At 42.2% G+C, this 24,906-nt stretch overlaps 3 non-coding genes and 2 pseudogenes across 3 annotated transcripts; 1 reads left to right on the top strand and 4 right to left on the bottom strand.

The window, feature by feature from the left end:
- Positions 1-6,775: 6,775 nt before the first annotated feature.
- LOC148099744 (5S ribosomal RNA) lies at positions 6,776-6,894 on the top strand (annotated as a pseudogene).
- A 1,349-nt stretch (positions 6,895-8,243) lies between these two features.
- On the bottom strand, positions 8,244-8,423 carry LOC148099745 (U2 spliceosomal RNA; annotated as a pseudogene).
- A 194-nt stretch (positions 8,424-8,617) lies between these two features.
- Positions 8,618-8,729, bottom strand: LOC148099746 (U5 spliceosomal RNA). Its single transcript, XR_015720535.1, has one exon. It is a non-coding gene; the product is annotated as a U5 spliceosomal RNA (small nuclear RNA).
- A 243-nt stretch (positions 8,730-8,972) lies between these two features.
- On the bottom strand, positions 8,973-9,163 carry LOC148099747 (U2 spliceosomal RNA). The gene has a single exon (XR_015720053.1). It is a non-coding gene; the product is annotated as a U2 spliceosomal RNA (small nuclear RNA).
- Positions 9,164-9,351: 188 nt separating this feature from the next.
- Positions 9,352-9,463, bottom strand: LOC148099748 (U5 spliceosomal RNA). Its single transcript, XR_015720227.1, has one exon. It is a non-coding gene; the product is annotated as a U5 spliceosomal RNA (small nuclear RNA).
- Positions 9,464-24,906: the final 15,443 nt, after the last annotated feature.

Consider the following 24,906-nt stretch of genomic DNA (forward strand, 5'->3'; position numbering starts at 1 on the left):
GAGATCAGCAGGTATGAAATCACGACGTACTGACCAATCACTTCTCCAGAAAATAGTGTCACTATTCCTGGAAGATCCCTTTGACTTCTGTTGGGGGGGAAGAGAGGGTCTAAAGTTTCATTTTTGTCTAATGTAGTGATGCGCGAATCATGAACGAATCGTTCAATACTCGAGAATCACTTTACTGACTCATGAATCATGATTCACAAGTCCAACTGACTCACTGACTCATCCCTGTTGCTGTTAGCAGCAATGTATCTAGCTTATAATTAAAATTGTGGAGAAAAACACAACATCCAGTATCTTAACAAAAACATTTCTGCTCTGAACTGGAAGAAAAAACCCTGAGTAGAAGCTCACATCAAGAAAATAGCTCCTGGGTTCACAGTAGCATCGCTACTGCTGCGTGGCGTTAACGTCATTTTAACGAGATTAACGCTGACAGCACTAGTTTTAATATTTAATATATTTAAGGATTTAATTTTTAAATCTTTTTTTCATTTATGTATTTATTTTATTGTTATTTCACTTTCTTTGTCTGTTTATGTTGTTTTTTACTGTTATCTCAGTTTTTGTGATGGAAAGCACTTTGTTCAACCATGTTGGTTTTAACGTACTCTATAAATAAAGTTGGATTGGATTGGACTAATATGATGAAAGCGAGCCCAAGCCTGAAATCGACTCCGGATCTTTGATCCGTCCTCACCTGGTCGTGAACGTGATGGTCAGCCAGGTATCCAGTTTACCTTTGAGTGTCAGATTTAGGCAGATTTGATTGCTTCTGTTTCATAATGACAGATTTAAGTGAACTCCTTTGTCTCCATTCCCAGACTTCTACTTTTGAATAAACTTTCCTTTAACTTGCTCCGAGTGCTCTTTTGTCTGCATGGTGTAACTGTAGCCTGGCATGCTGAATAACCAGTGAGTGGACCTTCCAGAAATATGTGATTTTGGCTGTTGAAGTAGGTCAGTCACCTTTGAAGGGCTGAATATTTATGGAGTCATCAGTTGACGTTCGTTTGTGGAAGTCTGTTTTCACTCTGATAATAAAGAGGATTTATTTATTTCATTGACCAATAATAAAAAGACTGTTATTATATTTTTAACATTATATGATCATATTCACAGTGATGCTTTGAGGAAGACTGCACTGTTTGTCCCAGAATAATCAAACTGCCATGAAATACATTCACTAATTTACTATTTGGAACTAACACACTATTAGTACATCTCAGAGACACCTTCTTTCTCACACGAAGAGTAACAGATTACATCTCTTACTGTGTCCGACCAAACAACTGCTGTGGAAAGTCAGTTATTAGCAGTTTTTTAACTACACCCGTAAATGAACGTTTGACTGAATGCTGATAAGTGAATACTGAGAAGTTAGGAGGAAATGTTTTCAAATGTTCCTGCAGAGAATCTGATTAAAATGTTTTTTGTGAGCAAGAATCAGTTTGATCAGTGACCTTTTTTCAGCCAGAAACCTTTAAGGTCACACATCCGCTGTAATATTATAATTTGCTGTTCTTTTTTTTAATACACCTTTGTAGAGAAGAAAAACATCTGGATGTCCTGATGCCAGATGCTTTTCTTTCCAAGCTCCTTACAGTGGCTTGCAAAAGTGTTCGGCCCCCTTAAACTTTTCCACATTTTGTCACATTACAGCCGCAAACATGAATCAATTTTATTGGAATTCCACGTGAAAGACCAACACAAAGTGGTAAACATGTGAGAAGTGGAACAAAAATCATACATGATTCCAAACATTTTTTACAAATAAATAACTGTAAAGTGCGGTGTAAGTAATATCAGATTAGTATATTATTAGATAATTAATAATTAATATTACTAATAATTATTATTAGTAATATTAGAGTAAGCAATATTATAGAGTAATAACCCGCAGTTCAAAAAAGCTCCCCTCCGACAGCCAAACCCATCTGTTCTCTGATTGGATTGTTACATTTGTGATTGACATGACATTGACCAATCAGATGAAAGGAAGAAAAATAGGGTCAAAATTCGTACTTGTAACTTGCAGAGATTCACACGTTTTTTTTGGCTAAGTCCACATACAAATCTTTTTTACACACACACAAATTCTTTTTACACATACAAAAGTACAAGTACAAAATATTTATAACCACATTTTGAGCCCACAAAGCTGTACGTGAGCTCCACTGCAGTGGCTCGTGCACCGCTGCGTTCACGGCGTTTGCTGTAAATTATACAGCAGTGACATATGTATGTACAATGTTTACTGAAGTTAGTGAAACAGTGTTTGTAAGGACTATAAGGTCCATAACTACTGAGGCAGTTAGGCTGTTTCGCAATCTTGGCTCAGTACACACACACACACACACACACACACACACACACAAACACACACACACACACACACACACTCCATTTTTATCTGTATCTAACATTTCCGAGCAGCATGTCTTCATTATCTGTGTGTCTGCAAACACTCTGGTTTCCGTGGTTTCAGATCCATTTCTCTCTCAAGGGAAATAAAGGGATTACACGGCCGTCTTTTCCTGTTTCATATGTCAGGCTATGGCTGCATCCCAATTCAGGGTCTGCAGCCTTAAAGGCCGCATTTTAAGGCCAATTACGTCACAGCGACGCGACGAAGGCTGTCCCACTTCGAAGGCTGCTCGAAATCCGGCCCTCAAATGCGTCCTTCATTTCCCTGAATTTTAAGGATGTGGCGGTGTAGACTTCGTGGCCCAACATATCCCAGAATGCATAGCACGGCGGTGGGTGTGGATACATTTGGCGGAAAAAAACGGCGGATGAGGGGCGCCCGAAGAGCAAACTTTAAGTAAGTACTGAATATCATGTCACTTATTTATGTGCAAATGTTTAATAACGAAGAATATTAAAACATTACTGTTGGCCACATGTCGGGAAAGTTATATGACATTGGTGACGTTTGTACTAACTTGGTTTTAAAGCCTTTACTTTAAAATATACGCTGTTCAATAGCTGAGCTTAATCTTACAGAGAATGATCAAAGCTCATGTAGAAACAAACAAACAAATGAACAAAAGATTTTCTCCTTCATTTCTGTCAAACAAAGCTGTACGAAACGTTAGCTGTTAGTATCATGGTTGCTACCCAACCCAGGCAGCGCAACGGAGGCTAAACCGTTCCATTTCAGAAGCCTCGCACTTCCGGCCTTAGTGGTCTTTGAGTACGCAGCCCTTGTGGACCGTTAAGGCTGCGTACTTTAAGGCTGCAGACGATCTGAATTGGGATACAGCCTATGTATGGGGCGCCGTTTGTAAACTGAAACATGCCGAAATTAACGGCAACATTTTTCCACATTTAGCTCTAAATCTTACAAAAACATGTTTTTTCGAGTCATTTTTTTACAACATTTAGTAAAATATTTGCAACTTTTTATATTTAAAACAGAATTTTAAATGTTAAATCTAAATGCTAAATGTTAAATGTAAATATTATATTTAAATGTTAAATGTTGAATGTAAATATTATATTTAAATCTAAATGTTAAATGTAAATATTATATTTAAATGTTAAATGTTAAATGTAAATATTATATTTAAATGTTAAATGTAAATATTATATTTAAATCTAAATGTTAAATGTAAATATTATATTTAAATGTTAAATGTTAAATGTAAATATTATATATAAATCTAAATGTTAAATGTAAATATTATATATAAATCTAAATGTTAAATGTTAAATCTAAATGTTACGGGAAACTAAATATTTAGCTAATATGCAAATTTCTTGTACGGGTCAGAGGGAAATACCAAAATAAAAGCTTCAAGAAAACCTCCCACGCTAAAGTGTGCCGGTTGAGGTCAGGTTGTGTGTGTGCGCTCCTCTCACGGTCACTTTTGACTGCCATGAGCTGCTTCACCTATTCCCTACCAGCATGTCCAGCTGAAAACATTGGAAGAGCCGTTTTGTCGGCCATCCAATGATTCAGCGGTAGTGCACCCTCAACCTCACAAACGCCGCAGCACTTGGTAAGTTTATTATATAGCATTTTGGACGGGTTGATAGCAGTGTTAGCAAAACTAGCAAAGCTAAATTACTTAGCCAGTCCTCAATTATTTCATTTGGTAGGCAGCAGACAGAGATCGAACATCATACAACTGTATTTATTTATTTGGTAGGTAACAGTCGTTCTTGATGTAAATGTTTCCTTAGGAATCCAGCAATGCACCTGGACCAAGTAGACCTGCTGTCTCCACTGGGATACCATACCGCTCGGTAGGCTTTCTTACACATATCATTTAGCTGACTGGTTTTGATATACAGTCAGGTTCATAAATATTTGGATACAGACACATTTTCTAATGTTGCTTCTGTACATTACCAGAATGAATTAAAAGTGAAACGACTCCAATGCAGTTGAAGTGCAGACTTTAAGTTTTAATTCAATGGGTTGGACGAAATGATTGCATAAAAATGTGAGGGGAAAAAAAGTAATTTGTAAACACAATCATATCATTTCAGCGGCTCTAAAGTAATTAGACAAATTAAATAACTGAAAATAAAACGATCATTTCTATTTCTATTATTCAAAACCCTTTGTTGGCAATGACAGCCTGAAGTCTTGAAGTGATGGACACCACCAGATGCTGGCATTCCTCCTTACTAAGGCTCTGCCAGGCCTTTACTGCATTGGCTTTCATTTGCTGTTTGTTTGTGGGCCTTTCTTTCCTAAATTTAGTCTTCAACAAGTGAAATCTATGCTCTATTGTGTTAAAATCCAGTGACTGACTTGGCCATTCAAGAATATTCTATTTCTTTACTTTAATAAAGTCATGGGGTGCTTGGACTGTATGTTTTGGGTCATCGTCCATCTTTATTATTAAATGCTGCCCAATCAATGTGACTACTTTTAGCTGGACTTAAGCAGACAGACAAGTATGTCTCTGAACGCATTCGGCTGCTTCAGTCCTGTGTCACATATTCAGTAAACACTACCAGTGCCACTGGCAGCCATGCATGCCCAAACCATCACACTGCCTCTGCCATGTTTTACAGATGATGTGGTATGCTTGGGATCATGAGTCGTTCCATACCTTCTCTATACTTTTTTTCTTGCCATCATTCTGGTAGTGGTCGATCTTGGTTTTATCTGTCCAAAGAATGTTTTTCCAGAATTTTGCTGGCTTTTACTAGATGTTTTTTTTGTTTTGTTTTTTTGTTAAGCCCATTCTAGCCTTTCTATTCTTGAGGCTTATGAGTGGCTTGCACCTTGCAGTGAACCCTCTGTATTAGGGCTGTTCGATATGACAATATGAAAACATCTATCATTTCATATTATACGCTATCATTTGTTCTGTGGTGTTGCAAAATAAATTTTATGTCAATATTTTTCATTGTTTTGATGGTAAGTAGTGGCTATATGAATTTCTTAATTTTCTTTCTGTTATGTTCTCTTTGACCGCATGTTGTCTGTTCGCAGTAAAATTTTCAAAATGCAAACACTACGTCTCAAATCAATTCCAGGCCTTTTATCTGCTTAATTGGTGATGACATCATCATTTCAATATGGATACCCTAAATTAAAGCTGAGTCTGCACATCAGGTTCATGATATAATTATGATTGGAAAATGTTTCAGTAAACAGGCAACAAAATAAAACTTGTTAGGGTCCAAATACACACTGCCCTAACTGCAGGCCTTTTCTACTCTAATTGAGTGCTCAAAGCACTTTATACAACAGATCTCATTTACCCATTCACAGGCACAGATTAATACAAGCACTTTTTCTGTCCAACATTCACACACAGTCATACTCAGATAAACCCATTGGGAGCTGTAGATTAGAGCACCTGGGGACTGAATCACCAATTTGACCAATAATCACCGAATGCTAATCTACAAGATACAAAAGGTTCAGTTTTCTGTGTAATGGGTAGACAATAGTAAGATGGTCTGAGTCTACAGTTTGTTTGTTTTTTGTTGTTGTTTTTGTTTTTTAATGAACAGATAACAGAAACACTACGGATGTATTGTAATGCATAGGTGTCTATCTGTGTCTGTGTTTGAATTCATTTCAGGTTCCTCTCCCATCAGTTCCTCAAGCTCATACTATGCGCTCACATTTTGTGAGAAAAAACAAGACCTGCAAACACTATACAAAAGATGTTGTGTGCTTGCCCTTGTCTTCAGCATCAATGTTTCTCATACCGAGAGGAGATTCAAGAGCAAAACTAGCACAAGATGGCCTTATTGGGAAGATCTCCTTTACATCTGACTGGTCTGAAGCACAACTTAGAGAAGAAATAGCAGCAATCTTCAGAAGAACATTTGCACTGTCAACTGGCCAGACATTCCCTTCTGAGTATTTGAGTACAATTAGAGGATGTAAACGACTAATGAAACCAAATGTTTCTAGCAGTTTTCTTTGGGATGGCCAAGAAGTTGGCTCGATTTGTTCCACCACCTGCCTCTATGTAATGAAGAAGGGGTGTATTAAAAGACCAAAGCAGCTGCCATTAATGAGGGCACATTAACAACATTGCTTTTGGCTGTTTTCACCAATGTCTTGTTCTGCAGGCTGAGGCCACCTACAACACACCAGGCCCTGTGCTGGTTCCTGAGGCCATCTTCAAAAATCCAGGGCCTGTGCTGCTGGATAAATGCTAAACTGAGTCTTTGGGTTAGGGTATTAGGCAAGCATGCAGGTAGGGTTATAGGATTGTGTTCGTGACTTCAAGTACTGGCCACCTCATCACTTGATTCCATAAATTGACACATTGTGCTGTGGGCAGCAGCTTACGGCCATACCACCCTCAGCACGCCTTACCTCGTCTGATCTCGGAAGCAAAACAGGGCTGGGCTTGGTTAGTACTTGGATGTGAGACTGCCTGGGAATACCTGGTGCTGTAAGCCTTTCATTTTCATGTCATTGAACTGCTTTTGATCCAGCAAAGGCTGGTCCCTTAGGCAGCATCATTAGAAGACATAGCATACATTTTCACTGCTATGCAGATGACACCCAGCTCTACCTGTCCATGAAGCCAGATAACACACACCAATTAGTTAAACTGCAGGAATGTCTTAAAGACATAAAGTCTTGGATGGCCACTAACTTTTTGTTTCTTAACTCAGATAAAACTGAGGTCATTGTACTCGGCGCTGAAAAGCTTAGAAATATGGTATCTAACCAGATTCTTACTCTGGATGGCATTACCTTGGCCTCCAGTAACACTGTGAGGAACCTTGGAGTCATTTTTGACCAGGATATGTCCTTCAACGCACATATTAAACAAATATGTAAGACTGCGTTCTTCCATTTGCGCAACATCTCTAAAATTAGAAATATCCTGTCTCAGAGTGACGCTGAAAAACTAGTTCATGCATTTATTACTTCCAGGCTGGACTACTGCAATTCAGTATTATCAGGATGTCCAAAAAACTCACTGAAAAGCCTTCAGCTAATCCAAAATGCTGCAGCAAGAGTACTGACAGGGACTAGAAAGAGAGAGCATATTTCTCCTGTTTTGGCTTCCCTTCATTGGCTTCCTGTTAAATCCAGAATTGAATTCAAAATCCTGCTCCTCACATACAAGGTCTTAAATAATCAGGCCCCATCTTATCTTAATGACCTTGTAGTACCATATCACCCTATTAGAGCACTTCGCTCCCGCTCTGCAGGCCTACTTGTTGTTCCTAGAGTATTTAAAAGTAGAATGGGAGGGAGAGCCTTCAGTTTTCAGGCCCCTCTTCTGTGGAACCAGCTTCCAGTTTGGATTCGGGAGACAGACACTATCTCTACTTTTAAGATTAGGCTTAAAACTTTCATTTTTGCTAAAGCATATAGTTAGGGCTGGACCAGGTGACCCTGAATCCTCCCTTAGTTATGCTGCAATAGATGTAGGCTGCCGGGGGATTCCCATGATGCATTGAGTTTTTCCTTTCCAGTCACCTTTCTCACTCACTATGTATTAACAGACCTCTCTGTGTTGAATCATATCTGTTATTAACCTCTGTCTCTCTTCCACAGCATGTCTTTTATCCTGTCTTCCTTCTCTCACCCCAACCGGTCGCAGCAGATGGCCGCCCCTCCCTGAGCCTGGTTCTGCCGGAGGTTTCTTCCTGTTAAAAGGGAGTTTTTCCTTCCCACTGTCGCCAAAGTGCTTGCTCATAGGGGGTCATATGATTGTTGGGTTTTTCTCTGTATCTATGAAGCGCCTTGAGGCGACTTTTGTTGTGATTTGGCGCTATATAAATAAAATTGAATTGAATTGAATTCAAAGGGGTGTATTAAAAGACCCAAAACAGCTGCCCATTAATGAGGGCACATTAACGATATTGCTTTTGGCTGTTTTCACCAATGTCTTGTTCTGCTGTCTGAGGCCCCCTTAAACTGATAAGAACATATACTACACTTGATCTTAGCCAAAAGGCCGAGAAGCGATGGCCTCCTGCAGGTTCCTGGCTGAGCCGCCTTCTCGGGACACTTCTCGCTTGTGATGGTGCGCTCTTTCACTTGGCTCACAAGGAAGGCTCCGCTTCAAATCTCCGCCCACCCACAGTAGCTCAGAGGCCTGCGGAGCTCCCTGGAACTGCGCGCTTTCTTCTATTTCTTCTTTTGAACAACGAGGAGAGGGCCCAGCCAGACGGCAGACCCTGCCAAAAATAGATGCAACTCCTTAGCCTCACTCTCCACGGAAGTCTTTAGTAAAAGGCGAAAGACTTGTAGTTATGAAGAGAAACCAGAGTGTGTGTTTCTTTGGCCTCGCAGGAAGCCGCAGTGACTCCTCGTCCCGGCCTCCGGCGTCACGGTAGGCCCTGTTTGCTTGGCTGAAGGGGCAGATCTCAGGCCCCGCCTGCTCTGCTCCAGAGTTCGACTTTGACAGGAGAGGGGTGACTGGAGAGGAGCATGTTCGCGGCTTCAGGCTACTTTCTGGCTCTTGGCTTGGCAGACCTCACTTTGTTTGGCTTTCTTACTTTTGCACAAAGTCAGCAAAGGGGGCACCGTTCCCGGAGGCGCTGCAATACCGGGTCGATGCGTGGAGCGAACTGAGCGAGCCCCTTATTCGGCTCCCTGTTCTAAAAATGCGTTTAATACGTTGCCCCCGAATCGGGGGCGTATCAGATATTAAACTGATAAGAACAGATACTACACTTGATCTTAGCCAAAAGGCCGAGAAGCGATGGCCTCCTGCAGGTTCCTGGCTGAGCCGCCTTCTCGGGACACTTCTCGCTTGTGACGGTGCGCTCTTTCACTTGGCTCACAGGGAGGGCTCCGCTTCAAATCTCCGCCCACCCACAGTAGCTCAGAGGCCTGCGGAGCTCCCTGGAACTGCGCGCTTTCTTCTATTTCTTCTTTTGAACAACGAGGAGAGGGCCCAGCCAGACCCTGCCAAAAATAGGTGCAACTCCTTAGCCTCACTCTCCACGGAAGTCTTTAGTAAAAGGCGAAAGACTTGTACGTTTTGAAGAGAAGCCAGAGTGTGTGTTTCTTTGGCCTCGCAGGAAGCCGCAGTGACTCCTCGTCCCGGCTTCCGGCGTCACGGTAGGCCCTGTTTGCTTGCGTGAAGGGGCAGATCTCAGGCCCCGCCTGCTCTGCTCCAGAGTTCGACTTTGACAGGAGAGGGGTGACTGGAGAGGAGCACGTTCGCGGCTTCAGGCTGCTTTCTGGCTCTTGGCTTGGCAGACCTTACTTTGTTTGGCTTTCTTGCTTTTGCACAAAGTCAGCAAAGGAGGCACCGTTCCCGGAGGTGCTGCAATACCGGGTGGATGCGTGGAGTGAACAGAGGGAGCCCTTTATTCGGCTCCCTGTTCTAAAAATGCGTTTAAAGGATAACTCTTCAGCCGCTCGCCGTTTTTTTCTGACAAAAATATCCACACCCAACGCCGCGCTATGTATTGTGGAATAGGTTGGGTCACAAAGTCTTACGCCGGACACAGCCTTCAAATTTGGGGAAATGAACTGTGCATGGGAGTACACTTCGAATTGGGACACCCTTCGTTGCATCGCTGTGACGTAATCGGGCTACAAATGTAAGTATAAGTAAGTATAGTGTCGCATTCCCCTGTGTGCCTCTTCGTATGTTTAGTTTTTATATGTCCCAGTAAAGTTTTGCATTATTCCCCTTTCAGCAAATAAAGCTGTATTTTTAAGCTTCCCGTCTCTGCGAGTCTGTATTTTCTGTTCTTTCTTGCCTGCATTACAGCCGTCTATGACATTAATATCATATCTATAAAGTGCAAACAAGATACTTACTCCAGTGTATAAACTTCACCTTAGACATGCATTCAAAAACACAATCATGACTGTTAAAACTGCTGCTGTTAGACATTTACATGAGGCAGATATATACTGATTGAGTATATATCTCAAGGGGCGATTGTGGCTCAAGAGTTGGGAGTTCGCCTTGTAACCGCAAAGTTGCCGGTTCGAGCCTCGGCTCCGACAGGCTTGATGGTTGTGTCCTTGGACAAGACACTTCACCCGTTGCCTACTGGTGGTGGTCAGAGGGTCCAGTGGCACCAGTGCCCGGCAGCCATCACCAGTGTGTGAATGTGTGTGTGACTGGATGTGTAAAGCGCTTTGTGGTCCTTAGGGACGAGTAAAGCGCTACACAAATACAGGCCATTTACTACTGATTTGAGAAGTGTGGAAGCTCAGCAATCTGTTTTCATGTTAAAGTTGTTTTTTCTTTGACTTTATAATCTGATACTCTCTCTCTCACACACATGTTGCGTGTGGGAAAGTGTTTTGTACAACAGTTATACATACATACATATATATATATCTTATATATATGCGCTTGTGAAGTGGCTGTTTGGTCTCTCCAATGACCAAACAGCCACTTCACAAGCACATGGCACAACATAGAAGAGCCACCTCCACAGGACAGGACTCAGCAGTCCATCTGCATCTTAAGGTCAAAGGTCACTCTTTTGAGGATGCCAATGTTCACATTTTGGACAGAGAGGACAGATGGTTTGAAAGAGGAGTGAAAGAAGCATCTATGTCCACTGTGAGCGACCATCTTTGAACAGAGGCGGTGGTTTACGACACCAACTGTCAGCCATCTATAATCCAGTTTTGAGTTCCCTCCCCAGACGCCTTAACGCCCACTCACATCCTGGGCCATCTGACCTCATGAATTCGTATGATAAGGTGGGGCCAGGTTTCACAATGAGCTCACCCGAAACTCTGGCTGATTGGGACCCACACCCAGTTTCACACCTTGGCTCAGGCGATTAGAGGATCATCAGGGGGTCCTTTTGTCCCTCTGTGGGGGGAAACTCCCACTAGGTTTATATCTGGGACTCTCCACCATTTGACCTTAGAACTGAAGAAGCTTCTCGGATGAAGGTGAAACGTCTTCAAGTAACTTAAAGAAGTCCAGACGCTTTTCTTTGCAAGCTCCTTTGACTACGATGACCTGGATGACTGAGAACCTTCACAGACAAACTTGTTGTTTCTCTGGGCTCAATTTCAGCCTCAGGAGCATCTCTCAGAAGAAAACCGTTTAGCAAATAATAAGATAAAAAGATTGTTGAACCAGGTGGTATTCTCTGGAGTTTAAGACCAAACTCAAACAGTGAATTGACATTAGACTGGAATTCATAAGATGAATAGAAATGCTGCTGAAGCTCAATGATTCATTCATGTGTGTGTGTGTGTATATATATACACACACACACACACATACACACACACATACACACACACACAGACACACACACACACACACACACACACACACACACACACACACACACACACACTCACACACACACACACACACACACACACATTCCAGTGGAATCTAAGAATGGTGACTGCTGCTGGCCCTCTCTCCTTTCTTAGTTGGCACCAGAATGAAGAGGCAGACAGGGCGGCGACGATCCTGTTGGTTTCTGCACCGTTTGGACTTTTATGGGACTTGACCTTCATGGCTGAGGCCATTGCATTTTGGCTGTATAGTTTTAATTACTTTTAATGTTTTTAACTTCATGCTCCTGCCTGGCCAGAGTATTTTAGCGCTTTCTTTAAAAATAAATTATAGTTTTAGCAACTTGTGTTTATATTTACTACTTCCCTTGGCTGCTCCACTGCTGTTCCTGTCAGAAGGGTTTCCCTTCTGTGTTAAACTTACCACCTGTGCATCCACCTATGACATAGATACTTTAGGTTCCATGAATGCTTAAATTGCACTGATTAGAATATACTGGACATTCAAAGCTAAGATTCAGCGCACTGTGTTAGAGGCTGGGATTTGATGAATTCGTCATATATACAGCCTTTGATCATCATTTATGTCCAGCTGAGAATGAATCTGTGCACTCACATATTAAATGAACTGAAATCAGTAGTGTGATCTCCAGTCTTGATATAAGGAATGGGAGAACTGAAAGCTGTTATTTTAATCAGCCTGTCTCAGTTGTTTTAACTCTAAGTATCACAAAGTAATGTGGTAACATCTGGACTGACGAGTTTACTGTCAGCATTTTAATCGCTAGTTTAAAGGCTGTAGGCTGCAGCCGTTGCTCTAACACTGTATAAATGTAACAGGCCTCAGTGCTGGTTCTACTAGTCTGAGCTGCTTCCAGCTTTATTTGTGAAGAGCACAGCAGCTTACAAAACACGTAGCTAGCTCGTACAGCTGCGACGTAAAACCTTCATAAACTAAGATGACCTTGAAATAATGGGGCTATGTGCGGTGATGCTAGCGTTAGCCATGTTAGCACGTTACCTTCACAGGTGGTCAGACTGTGAAAACAGGCACTCAGTCAGAGGTTGGGCTCTCCGTTTCGCTGCAGGGTCCCTTCATTCTTCACATATCCGTGTCGAGCCGAGTGTAAATCCCGAGGCCGAACGGCCTTTGTACAAGCACACAGGCTGCTTAGCAGGGCGAAGCTATGAGCTAGAAAAATCCAGGCAGAAAGCCTGTGTCTGTCCAACCAATCAGAGAGCTCCTTACATCCCACAGTGTGGCTAATTTGAATAGCCGCGAGGAAGTTGTTAATCGAAGAGCTAATCCAGCAGCTAATCCCAGAGCGAACAGGAAAGGGAAATGGATTTTGAAATGAGTTTCTTAAATTGGAATTCAAAAATAAATTTACAAATGCAGAATTTATTCTACAATTCATTATTTAAGCACAGAATTCTTTATTTCGATGCGCGTGGCTCTCGCGGTCCTCCATAGCAAAAATGAGTCCAGTATTATAGAATGAAACCAAAAACACCCGCCGCTGCCTTTTGACGGTGCAAAACGTTTCGTCGATATTTTTGTGTTTGTTGGGGAGAAGACTTACAAACATACTGTACAGCACTTCAGAGTCACACTGCTAGTGATCAAAGATTTATGTAAAGTTGACAAGCTGAACACATTTTGTACTGTACAGGAGACACGGCACCAGATTGATTTGACAATGGTCTACAGCCAATCAGGATACAGAACACAATGCGTTGTTAACCCCCCCCCAAAAAAAAAAAAAAAAACATGCAAAATTGCACACAAAAGAATCAGCGAAAGGTAAACCGCATTATAGCGAGGGACTACTGTACACGAAGACAGGACAGAGACAATACGAAGTGGATTGTGCAGTAGGTATTAAATACCAGGTTCAAGTTATGGGATATTGTAGACAAGACAGGACACGGTGTGGCTGCTGCGACCTAGCGCCCCGCCATCTTTCTGTCTTTTTTGTGAAAAAAACTATTAATAGTTTAGAAAGGACTTTTACATTTTCATAATATTCATGGCTGTGTGGTAAAGCTGACATTATCTCACTTGTAATGGTTCAGATTGGACACTGTGACTGGCCGGTTCTGTGCTCCAGGCCACATGTTTGATACCCCTGGACCCATGCAACGAAGTATAAAAAAACGTGTCCACACTTTGGCCTGTGAAGAGTGAAAGCAGATATACGGCGCGATATCGAGCCAAATGCTTCAAAGTGTTCCTTGATGATGTGATAAAGAAGTGGCGTTCCTCCTCCAACCACAAACAGGAAGCTCATGAAGCGAGCAGTGTCAGTGCTTGTACGACACTCACCACGAGACCTCTGAGCAGGATGGCTGCAGTCGCACAGCTCTGCTTCTCCCTGCTGTTCACTCTCATCAGCAACATTCATGCAGAAGAATTTATCACCATAAAAGAAGAAGGAGACTCTTTACAGTTCAAGCTCCCAGATCAAAACAGCTCCTGCATCACCTCCAGACGTGTTGGTGAAGATACTCTGGTCCTGTGGAACATCTCTGACCCCTGGAACAGAAACTTCACAGTACATGAAGACCTGACAGGACGACTCTCGTTTCCTGAGACATTTCATGGTTCTCCTTCATTTACTCTCAACAGCCTGACCCACTCAGACTCTGGACTGTACCAAGAAGTGTGCTGGACTCAGGGCAGCGTGACATATGAGAGAAACATCAGCCTGACTGTGTGTAAGACAGTAAGGGGGGAAGAATTTATCAGAAGTCATGAAGACACTGTAGACGTACAATGTAAAGGAGCAGGTGAGAATCTGACGGTGCGTTGGATCAGACATGACAGAAAGTGGCAACAAGACATGTGGAGTATTTTTGAAGACAGAATTTTGAAGGTGAATAAAGTCCAAGAAAGTTTCCTGGAGGTGACAAACACATCACTTCTTCATGTCTTCAATGGACAACTAACTGTTTACACCTGCCTGGTGATGAACCAACAGCAGTGTGTGAGCACTTACACTGTACGTTTGACCAAACCAACAAAGCTACGTTATGCTTCAGAGGGAGACACAGCTGTGCTGGAGTGTCCCTTCATGGACCCCATTCATGACCAGCCCCCAGTTTGGATGAAGGGAGTAATTTACTACAAAACTGTTCAAGTTGGTCGAAACTTCTCGCTGGTACTTCCATCACTAATGTTAAATGATTCAGGTTACTACTACTGTGTAGGTGAAACAGTAAAACATGTGTACGGGCTTTTGGTGTGCCCTAAATTTGGTCCACCTGCAGTAAAGGTTTTCTCAGAGGGAGATGAAGTCACTATGAGATGCTCTGATGATTCGAAATATAGTGCTTTGTTCTTTTGGTTCTTTAAGTTGATTCAAACAGAAGACAAAATTGTGTTCAATGAAGAGTTATGCAGGGACAATAGAATCACTTGTTCCCGTGACAGCCTGATAATCTCTAATGTCTCACTGGAAGATGCAGGAGAGTATGTGTGTGCAAGTTATAATTTTGAGTTTGAGTGTGTGTCAGCAGAAACATTTGTTCTGATCTACAGAGAGCCCTTTGGGGTTTACTCGACCTTCTACAGAGTCAGGTGGATACTGCTCAGCAGTCTGCAGGTGATGCTTTGTGTTGTTGTGGTCTGTGTGACACAGAAAACCAGGAGAGGAGAGCAGCTTTCAGCTCAGACACACACTTAATATGCTTATGATAATAATAATAATAATAATAATAATAATAATAATAATAATAATAATAATAATACATAGAAGTGAAGAAATCAAAACAAAAACAAACAAAAACATTATTGTAGATATGAATCTGTGACCTGACTGGACGGTTCAGTCTCTTGTATGATTATATATTTTAAATATTTTGCCTTTTTTTATCTTTCGACTTAATTCTTGTTTATTTCTGCTCATATTTTATTTCAGTTATAATGATTATGTGCTTTTTTGTTTTATGTGATTTGATGTTTATCCATATCTCATTCATGTATCTCTCAGAGTATCATTTTGAATATTCTTCTGTTTCTATCAGTGATCAGTTCGATCTATAATAAATGTTAGAAACCAGTTGTAAATGTATTCGTTCCTCACTCTGATGTGAATCATTATCATCTCTCTTGGAAAATGTATTTTGTTATTGTGTTTAAGAGCAGATTCATTACAGCACCATGTTCATCTGCACTATATTGTTTTCATTGTTGTGAATAAACATGATTGTCTGATACAGCAAACACTTCATAATATGGACGTTACTGCTTTGATTGTGTTTTTATATTCTCCATTTTTGTTAGGAATCATTTCTGAAATAAAAATATCTAAATCTAATTTAACAGAAGATGAGAAGATGCTGTTCCATAATTCACTGCAGCGGGCCTCCATTCATGAAAACCATTAACACAATAAATAAAGTGGCACAGATCATGCAAATGTTCATTTTATCTGTATTTTCCTATTCATGCCAAAACCTGCTGTCATATTTGGAGTTTTAACAGTTTCTAAGCTCACTGTTGAACTCTGAACATCACACTGCTGGAATAAAAACTGCTTCTTGTTGAGTTGTTGCTTTGCATGAAGAACGCACATTTATATAAAGTCAGGTGTGTTTAAGGCTCGATATAATCAGTTTGCAGTAATAATGCCCTTTGCTGATTTCCAAACAAGAAAAATGAGGCTGAAGAAAAATCAACATGCTGTTTATATCACAAATAACTCTTTGGGTAGAATTTGCTGTGCAAAGGGTCTGAGGATTAGGACTCAGGTGCAGATTCATCAAGAGGAGCGTGGCATTACTACAAACTGTTCCACCCTATAAACACTAAATGCATGTGAACAGGTGACCGGCACAATGAGCTGAAGAGCACAAAACATTATTTACCTTCAGATCACGAGTCGTCCCAGTCAAAATGTGCATAAAGGACATTTTTGAAAAGCAATAAATTGTGTGCCACAGACTTCTTATTCACATTTATTTGACACATATAAGTGTAACTACAAACTCACAGGCTAAGCCATAAATTTAGCTGCAAAAATATTCCTGTTCACAACTTTCAGTTACAAAACTGACACTGTGCCTCTTCAGTAAATCCAGCAGCTTTTTAACATTAAACACTTTTTGCTGCAGATGTTAGTAAATTTGACCCAAAGTGTAACTTTTTCTTTAAATTTCCGATCTTTGTACTGAACGGATATTTTTCACACATGCGTCTCATTTAAATGACCTGCATGAAACAACAAGGTTAGATCATGTTGTGGTGAAGTAAGATGTTTTTTTGTCCATCTTCTGCACATCGTAGCTTCAGCATGGTGTCACTCTTGTCTTTTAATAACTCCTCATCAGTTCTCCTATCCACCTCTCCGTGACCTTGCTGTGGTCAAGGAAAATATGTTAGGAAAAGGAGAGAGGAGAAACTTTTGGCACATGGCTGGACTGATTCAGTCCTTGATTTTCTGTGTGAGTCTTGTTTGTGTGATCAAAGTTTTCTGTTGTTGCTGCAGATACTAAACTGCAGCAAGCAAAGCAACAGCAAAAAGAAATGAAACCAGAAACACGTCTCATCTTTTCGCCAGAAAGACAGCGCTACACTGTTAGTACATCTCAGAAACGCCTTCTTTCGCAGGAAGTCACACGGAGACTTTTTATTTAAAAAAGACATAATGTTAACTTTAAAGCTTTTTGGCCAGCCTGGGCCTGGGTCTAGCACATGCTGAGACTTGGCCCCTGTGGGAAGGGGGGGTAACAAGCGGTTCTTGGGTGCCTGGGGCCCTGGGACCTCATCCTTACTTCTTGTACCAGGTGGCTGGCCTTTAGCAGCATCGTGGGGACCCTATCTGGGGCCTCCTTCCTTGTCCTTCTGGGATGCATGCGCCGATGTCACTGTTTTGTGCGCTCTCAGGTCTTCAGTACTCTTCGGGACTGCGGATGGTCCGGTGGTCCTGGTTCCATCTCTCTCTCCCTGTGGCTCCTGGGCAACGATTTCAAGTACATTTCATGTCAAAGACACACTCTCTTCCTCTCCCTCTCAGGCTACAAAAGGATTGTGGGTTTATGTATCTCTGCATTTTCTAATTTTTGTGTTCCAGGTGTTGTATCTTTACTTTTTTCTTGCAGGTGCAGTAACTGGTAGTGACACATTCTGCATGTGTATTTGTACTCTATCCTTTTAATATATTTTCTCGCCCTCCTTTTTCCTCCTGCCTCAGACACTGAAACTGAAATAACACAAGTGGAAATTAAGAAATAAAGATAAAAGATTCACATGAACAAGAGGAGTCTAGAGAGATCTTATACAGCTGTTCTTGGATGAGCAACATCTGTTTGGAACCACAGTGTGTTCAGATGACAGTTCTGACTGCAACAGCTGCCAGACAGGACACCCCCTAACTTTCAAATATGAATGTTATTGTATTTCACTGGTAGTCTAAGTCTAAAAAAACAAACAAACTAATATGTAGTTGTGTTTTTCTCGACGTTATTGTGTTTTACTTACACTTTTCAGTTGTAGTTGCTGACAATAAATAATATTGATTTGAATAATTAATGATTTTAGTACGAGATACTGATGAGTATAGATACCTATTTCTCAAATATTTTGATTCAATTTTAAACAAAAATGTAAAGTACATGCAAAGAAGGTATTCTGTGAACCACATACTGAATTTTTTGTCTGAGATAAATGTAAATAAATACCTTTTTTTTTTAACCAAAAGAGCCAAAATATATATTTGTTAATCCAACAGTTAAAACAGTTTATTCCTCTTTACATTTCAGTTTAATGTTCTCCTTCACCAACAGAGGTCAGTCACACACAGGTTTTAAAATTGCAGTTATTCTCTTAGAACGCCACAAATGTTTGGACTGGCCTAATTTCTTTCTTTCTTTTTTTTTTTTGAAACTTCTATTTAAATTTTTTTTTCACAAATCATGGTCACAATACATAATGAAAACGTTGCCATTATACACAAAAAACAAAACAAAACAAAACAAAAAAAAAAAAAATGAAAAAAGAGAAATTATCCAGTAATTATCCCCAGTAATTATCCAGGTTCGGACAAGACCACATCATGTGACCCTCATTTGCTGGATTATGTCCACACCTGGGACAGGCAGGATTGGCTTCTAGGAAAAATTTTGAAAGCCTCTCTCTTGTATAATGGAGACGATGAAGAATTTTAAACTGAATTAAACCATGGCGAATGCAAAGGGAGGAAGTATGTATACGATTCAAACAAGATCTCCACTCATCATCAGATAAATCCACCCCAATGTCTTTTTCCCAATTATTTTTAGTTTTTTCCCAAGTAATAGGCCTGAAGCTCTGTATCAGTTTGTATATGACGGAGATTCTCCTTTTGCCAAAAGGATCTATTTCCAAAATGGTATCCACTTGATTTTTAGGAGGTAGGTAGGGGAAAGAAGGAAACAATGTTTTTGCAAAACTTCGTATTTGCAGGTATCTAAACATATGTGAGGTTGGTATATTGTAATCTCTCATCAGAGCGTCAAAGGTGTTAAAAGTTTCTCCTGAAAATAAATTGTAAAAAAAACTTCAAACCATTATTGTGCCAAATTTGAAATGCTTTATCTGAAATGGATGGCAGAAAAAAGGGTTAAAAGCAACAGGGAAAAAATTACTAACCTGTTGCAAACAGAAGTGCCTTCTGAATTGAAGCCATATTTTAATAGATGTTCTTACAACTGGATTTGTTATTTTCTGTTTTTGATTTAGAGCTAGGGATGAGGTTAGGAGGGGAAGTGGATTAGACATCAGTTCCATTTTTACCCAAGCCTCACCCTCGCTATTTTCATAAACATATTTCCAGTGCAATAATTTGGTGATATTAGCCGCCCAGTAGTAAAAAATAAAATTTGGCAACCCTAGCCCACCAGCCTCTTTTGGTACTTCCAAATATGTTTTTTCTATTCTGGGATTTGAATTTTTCCAAATAAATGTTGCTATTAATCTGTCTAAATCTTTGAAACTTGATTTGGTTATAAAAACAGGAACCATTTGGAAAACATAGAGAAATTTTGGTAAGACTGCCATTTTAACTATATTTATTCTGCCTGCTAATGAGATTGGAAGTGTTGCCCATTTTTTAAAATCTTGTGATGTTTGTTCTAACAAAGTGTCAAAATTATAAATCCGCAACTCGTTCATTGTGCGGGTTATATTTATTCCCAAATATTTAAACGTTTCTTTTTCTAATTTAAAAGGGAAGGCAGAGAAATCTTGCTCTATGTTATTAATAACAAAGGACCATCTCTCCCTGTTCCTCCCTGTTCCTCACACCTCGGTATTCACCACTCATCCAACGTGTGAAACCTGCTGTGAGGACAATTAAAGTGTGGCCAGAGGGGACAGACGCAGTGCTCCAGGACAGATTTAAAAACACAGACTGGAATATGTTCACCCACACAGACCTGGACCAGTACGCCTCATCTGTACTGGATTACATCTCCGAAACCACAGACAGTGTCACCACCCAGAAACGGATCACCATGTACCCCAACCAGAAGCCTTGGATGAACCGGGATGTTCGTCTCCTCCTGAAGGCCCGCAACACTGCCTTTAGGTCAGGAGATGCACACGCCTACAGTACAGCCAGGGCTAATCTAAAGGAGGGCATCAAAAAAGCCAAACACCACTACAAAAAGAAGGTAGAAGAACACTTCTCCAACTCCAACCCCGACGCATGTGGCAAGGACTCCAGACCATTACAGACTACAGGACCACCAAACCCTCCCCCGCATCCTCTGATGTCTCCTTCCTCAACGAGCTCAACAACTTTTATGCTCGTTTTGAGCGAGGGAATCCAACAACCACAACCAAAACAGACATGACGCCAGACCACCAACCTCTGACTCTCTCCCCCACCGATGTAGGAGCGGTGCTGAGCAGGATCAATGTCCACAAGGCTGCAGGTCCTGATGGCATCCCCGGGCGTGTTCTCAGAGCGTGTTCTGGGGAGCTTGCAGGAGTGCCGTATCGTCCGTATCGTTTTTGGGTATCGTCCCGATACCCAAAAACTCCAACCCATCTTGCCTCAATGACTACCGCCCAGTAGCACTCACCCCCATCATCTCTAAGTGCTTAGAGCAGCTGGTCCTAGCACACTTCAAATCCTGTCTCCCCCCCACCCTGGACCCCCACCAATTCGCATACCGCCAGAACAGGAGCACAGAGGATGCAGTCTCCATCGCACTGCACTCTGTCCTCTCACACCTGGACAACAACAACACATACGCCAGAATGCTGTTTATAGACTTCAGTTCAGCGTTCAATACAATCCTCCCCTCACAACTCATCAGGAAACTGACAGACCTGGGCATCAGTTCCCTCATCTGCAAATGGTTACTGGACTTCCTGACCAACCGCCCCCAACATGTCTGGCTGGATAACCGCTGCTCATCTACAATCACAATGAACACCGGTGTACCACAAGGCTGTGTGATGAGCCCTTTCCTCTACTCCCTCTTCACCCACGACTGCAGACCTGCTGATGGTTCCAACACCATCATTAAGTTTGCAGATGACACCACGGTGATTGGCCTCATCAGTGACAACGATGAGGCCGCCTACAGGGAGGAGGTGGATCGTCTGGCTGAGTGGTGCGACAGAAACAACCTGCTGCTTAACATAGAGAAGACCAAGGAGCTCATCGTGGACTACAGGAGGAATGCTGACCCACATCCACCCATCCACATTAAGGGGACGGCTGTGGACCGTGTGAGCAGCTTCAAGTTCCTGGGAGTCCACATCTCCGAGGATCTCATCTGGACGACCAACTGCTCCAAGCTGGTCAAGAAGGCTCACCAGCGCCTCTTCTTCTTGAGGACTCTGAGGAAAAACCACCTGTCCTCAGACATCCTGGTGAACTTCTATCGCTGCACCATCGAGAGCATCCTGACCAACTGTATAACAGTCTGGTATGGGAACTGCTCTGCCTCGGACCGGAAGGCGTTGCAGAGGGTCGTGAAAACTGCCCAGCGCATCGCCGGAGCACCACTTCCTGCCATAAAAGACATATACAGGAAGCGGTGTCTGAAAAGGGCTGGGAAAATCATCAAAGACCCCAGTCACCCATCACATAGACTCTTCACCCTCCTGCCCTCTAGGAGGTGCTACAGGAGCCTCCGGACTAAGACCACCAGGTACCGGAACAGCTTCTTCCCCACAGCTGTCAGACTCCTGAACTCTGCCTCCTGACATCTGACCCACGTTAAACTCATGGACTGGACATACACACACCCACAACCACCTACACACACACACAATGGACAACCGTACCCTCAAACACACAATAATAACATGGACTGAACCACCACTCACAACCACCAGCACTTTATATACCTCTGTAGAAATTATCCACATATCTCACTTATCTTAACTGCACTACTGTATAGTTCCGTGTAAATAATCATACGATAATTTTTAATCCTACAACTGTTTATAACTTGCATAGTTCACATTTCTGTATAACTGTATATCTCAGATTTCTGTATAGTTTTTTTTATTTATTTCATTTTTATATCCTGTTCATAGCCTGTACATAGCTTGTACTCACTACAGCCTGTACATACTTATAGTTATAGAATATTCATAACATACTTCATACCATGTACATTATAACATACCATAATAGACCCATTTCTGTAACATACTTACATATCTATATTATTGCTAATATATATTGTAATATATCTATATCACTAAAGCACTTCTGGATGGATACAAACTGCATTTCGTTGCCCTGTACCTGTGCATGTGCAATGACAATAAAGTTGAATTCTATTCTATTCTATTCTATTAATAGGGAACAGTAGGCTTTTTGAATAGTTTAATTTGTATCCAGATATGCGTCCGAAGTAACGCATATCTGGATACAATAATAATAATAATACCTTAAGCAATTTAGGGATTGATGCCGTTGGATTAGATATATACAGCAATAAATCGTCTGCATACAATGATACTTTGTGCACTGTCCCGTCCCTAGAGGTGTTAGCCCATCTGAAGGACCTGGCCAACGAGTTAAACACTTTCTACTGCAGGTTTGAGACAGACAGACTCCCACGCCTCACCCTCCCCTCCCCAGAGACATTGCTTCAGACATTGACCCCCAACACACCTCCCACCTCTTCCCCCTTCACCCTCCCTAATCCAGTCTCAATGACCACCCCCACCCTCCCCAATCCAGACTCAACGACCACCACAACCCTCCCCATTCCAGACTCAACGACCACCACCACCCTCCCCATTCCAGCCTCAATGACCTCCACAACCCTCCCCATTCCAGACTCAACGACCACCACAACCCTCCCCATTCCAGACTCAACGACCACCACAACCCTCCCCATTCCAGACTCAACGACCACCCCCACCCTCCCCATTCCAGCCTCAATGACCACCACCACCCTCTCCAATCCAGACTCAACGACCGCCATCACACCTCTCACCCCCCCTTTCCTCCTCCCTGAAACTCAGAATACACACTGAGGATGTGAGCCGACTATTTCAGACCCAGAAGCCCAAGAAGGCCCCCGGACCAGGCGGTGTTTCATCCTCCTGCCTCAAAACCTGTGCTGAACAGCTGGCTCCCATCTTTAGTGGCATCTTCAACAGATCCCCTGGAGCTGTGTGAAGTTCCCTCCTGCTTCAAACGCTCCACGCTCCATCCCTATTCCCAAGAAACCCACCATCACAGGACTGAATGACTACAGAGCTGTCGCCATGATGTCTGTGGTCATGAAATCCTTCGAACGACTGGTGTTAGCCCATCTGAAGGACATTACAGGCCACCAGCTGGACCCTCTGCAGTTTGCCTACCGGGCAAACAGGTCGGTGGATGATGCAGTAAACATGGGGCTGCATTACATCCTGCAACACCTCGACCGCCCGGGAACTTATGCCAGGGTCCTGTTTGTGGACTTTAGTTTGGCTTTTAACACCATCGTGCCTGAACTTCTCTCCTCCAAACGCTCCCAGCTCAGCGTGTCACCAGCTACCTGTCAGTGGATCACCAGCTTCCTGACAGATAGAAAGCAACAAGTGAGGCTGGGGGAGATCACCTCTGAAACTCGGTCCCTCAGTATTGGTGCCCCTCAAGGATGTGTCCTCTCACCACTACTGTTCTCCCTCTACACTAATGACTGCACCTCCAAGAACTCGGCTGTTAAACTCCTAAAGTTTGCAGATGACACCACTGTCATTGGCCTCATTCAGGATGGTGATGAGTCTGCATACCGGCAGGAAGTTGAGCGGCTGGTGCAGTCAGCACAATCTGGAGCTGAACACTCTTAAAACTGTAGAGATGACAGTGGACTTCAGGAGACACCCCTCAACTCTGCCCCCCCCCCCCCCCCCCCCCCCTCACCATATCAGACAGCCCTGTGTCGACTGTGAAGATCTTCAAGTTTCTGGGTACCACCATCTCCCAGGACCTGAAGTGGGAGACCAACATCAACTCCATCCTCAAAAAACCCAGCAGAGGATGTACTTCCTGAGACAACTGGGGAAGTAGAGTCTTCCACAGGAGCTGCTGATCCAGTTCTACACTGCCGTCATTGAGTCTGTCCTGTACTCCTCCATCAACTGCACCTTATGTACATTCTGTAGTATTCATTCAACCTCATTTTTGTATTCTATGTACATAAGTTTAGATTGGTTATCTATAGTTGGTTTACACAGCTTTGTGTATGTATGTGTAATGTATATATAGACACGTGTGTGTGTGCGTGTGTGTTTATGTGTGCGTGTGATTTACATTGCTGTGCTTGAGAGACTCCATCTACCGGAACCAAATTCATTCCCAAATTATGTGTCTGCACATATACTTGGCCAATAGACACGATTCTGATTCTGATTCTGATTCTAAACCAGTGACTCACTCCGGGGCTGATCAACCCTGGCAGGGCCTCCTTGGATGAGGATGTCTAGTGATAATGGCCAAAACACCCAATGAATCCAAGCTCCACTACTGACGATGTGTCCCAAATCTTAATATGATAATCTAGATCAGATCTCTAATCCCCCCCAAAAATGGTAGATTAGCTTGGGTAAAAGATCGAAAGTTTAGGCACACAACGATGTGTGCTGCCGGTAAAGTTTCTGGGCTGCTTTTCCTCATAACAGCCATCCCTCAAGATTCTCGCCATTTAAAGCAATGCATTATCAGGGACTACAACATCTTTTACTGAAAAAAAAAAATTATCAT

Source organism: Neolamprologus brichardi, chromosome 14, assembly GCF_056152115.1.
Source record: "Neolamprologus brichardi isolate AB-2024 chromosome 14, ASM5615211v1, whole genome shotgun sequence".
NCBI lineage: Eukaryota > Metazoa > Chordata > Actinopteri > Cichliformes > Cichlidae > Neolamprologus > Neolamprologus brichardi.